The sequence below is a fragment of the Condylura cristata genome, unplaced genomic scaffold (genome assembly GCF_000260355.1).
Source record: "Condylura cristata isolate star-nosed mole 26May11 unplaced genomic scaffold, ConCri1.0 scaffold00002, whole genome shotgun sequence".
In the NCBI taxonomy this organism is placed as follows: domain Eukaryota; kingdom Metazoa; phylum Chordata; class Mammalia; order Eulipotyphla; family Talpidae; genus Condylura; species Condylura cristata.
Genome location: NW_004567103.1, coordinates 3,586,722 through 3,589,451, shown reverse-complemented (window position 1 = coordinate 3,589,451; position 2,730 = coordinate 3,586,722).

Sequence of the window (2,730 nt, the reverse complement as noted above, 5' to 3'; positions counted from 1 at the left end):
AGGAATTGGCACATTTGGGCAGCTGGCTCAGCTCTGACACAGGGAGCAGGGCAGTGGACTTGGGAGCTGCAGGTCTGCGCACCTTTGCTTTCCTGATGCAAGTATTTGCACTCCCCTAGGACTGGCATTGGGCATCAAATGAGTTCCAGAACTAAAAGGAAATCTTAAAGCAAGTTATAACTCTAAGGAATCGCGGTGTTAAATATGTATAAACAGTACCAGGTTATATCGCTTGTTTCAGTGTTATCCACGGTCACATATAAATGGGTAATAGTGCAGAAATCAACCCAGCTTCTTGACAACTGAGCTGCTGGTAAGATGTCACCTCTGGGCTTATTATAAGAAAATAAACGTATCATTTAAGTAATAATAATAATCATATTGGTGAAGCCACTTTTAGTTGATAAGACATACTAAGTATGTTGACAATAGTCAGGCCTCTTTTGGTTGCAATTGACAAGAAACCCAACTTGTACCTATTTAGACAAAAGAGGTGGTTGATTGGAGATTCAGGGCACTTGGTGGGGGCTGGTGACTGACAGAGGGGATGAAGAATCTGCAGTGAGGGCAGTTCAGGAATCAGGATCTGGGACCAGGGATTTGATGTCCCCAACATATTCTCTTTGCCTCTCTCTGGGTGACAGTTTCATTTTCTGTCTCTTGTCCATGTGGTGAGGGACAGGGCAGTGGGCTGCTCCAGGCTCTCATTTTACAATGAGCTGACCCCTCTCCAACAGAAAAAGCTAGGGAAGAATCCTGTTGGCTCAGCTTGGATCACATACTCATCCTGGACCAATCACTGTGGCCAGATGGATGGAGGGAGTTTGATCATTAAAATATTATCAGATGGAAGAGGGATGCTGGGCGGATAAAAAATAATACCCACCACAATGGCCATAATCGTGGCAGTCAGGCAATGCACTAGAAGGGAAAGCAAGGCAGGTATGGTTATTGTAGGGAAGAGCCAGGATTGACAGGCACAAGTGTTATAGGGCACCTCAATTCTGTTAGAATACAGGGGGAGAGGGACACCCCTGAAGCCCCAAAAACCTGCCTGCTCTAAGTGGGTTCTGCCATCCGCTGCAACAAGACAAAACATATAAAACTTTAATGAAAAGGGACTTTAATACAGTGAATATACAATACAGAACACAAAGAATATAACTTCTAAATCAAACACCTGAAGTGACCCATCCCTTCCGTGGGCAAAGGTCAACCCAAAAGGGACTGGCCCAAAGCAAGGCCTGAAAGCTGCCACAAGACTAAAGCACCTTCTGGCCAGGACCCATGGAAAAGGGTCAGACATGGCCAGACACATCTGGGAGGAGAAGAGCAACATCAAAATCAACATAAACACTGCCAGAGTCACCTCCCTGCAGGTCTCTCACCCACATCTGCCTTAACCAGTCCAAGGTCAGGAATCAAGCCAGGCTTCTTCCTCACAGGCTTGCTGCTCCATGTAGCTTCCTCAGGTCTCCTCCTTGTTCTCCATCCAGCTTCCATCTCTTCTTCTCTCTTCTCATTCCTTCTCTCCTTTTTCTCTGTTCAGCTCCACCCTCCTTCTGGGTGGGGCAGGGAACTTGGAACTTCCCCTTTTCCTAGGGACCCCCCTGTTACAATCCCCCCTTTTGATTTTTAATACCACCATATCTATGGTGGCACAGATTTTAGAGTACAGTCAGTCACCAACATTGTCCATGAATGTCCAATATGGCAGCCATAAGTGGAAAATAGTCCATTAGTACATGTGAAAGGAAAAAAAAAAACTTCCTGGTGTGTATCAAAATCATAGCAACCGAACAAAACAAAACTTTAAAAGCTATTTAAAAGGTTCTCTCAACCTTGATCCCAACTTTGTTCAACTTGTATGCACAAGTGATTTACAAATACATGTTAGCTTTCATTTTTCTATTTTTGCATAAGTCACAGGGCAGAATAATCAAGCAGCAAATTGTTGTTGTTGCTGGCCTTGCTGGAATATTCCATACAGGAGCAGAGCGAACCGTCGATGTCCAGTCCACACAGGCTTCAGGAGCAACGTTGGTCTCAGCAGACTCAACCTGGAGTTTCCTCTTCTTGACCTAGGTTCAGTGGCGTTTCCACAACTCCCCTGCTGTGTGACCTTTACGTTGTTGCTTAACCTCTCAGGTTCAAATTAGTGAGCTTATCAAAGACAAAACCTGACAAGTAGCAGATTGATTTTATTGGGACTGTTCCAATAGGAGAGCTCTGCAGATTAGAAAACAACATGTGTGTTACTCCAGGTAGACTACAACATTGTTCATCTGTAAAACGGGGAAAATATCCATGGTATAGATGCATAACTAATCTATGAAAAAGCACAATGCTGGGCACACATAGGGTTGCCCTATTTAGTAAATAAAAGTGCAGGACAACACACAGTAAGTTGACAAATGTTAAGGGCCATTAAGTGGGAAGATTTAGTTCCCATACCCATTACAGGGACGGACATCTGTTCCTGCTAAACAGAGCTTTTCACTGAAGACCATCTCTGATCTCCACAGAGCACTGGGGGTTGGGGGAGAGGAGGGTGGGAGTGGGGAGGTGGGCTTGACTGGCAGATGGTGACCAGACCTCACCAGGGGGTTCTACAAAGACAAGGTCAGCCATGTTCTGGTCTCGCGGTCTCCACCTTCTTGGCAACACTGAGGTGGAAACACCACAGAATCTCACGACCGAAGGGGAAGAATTTTCTCCATCTCTAGCCGC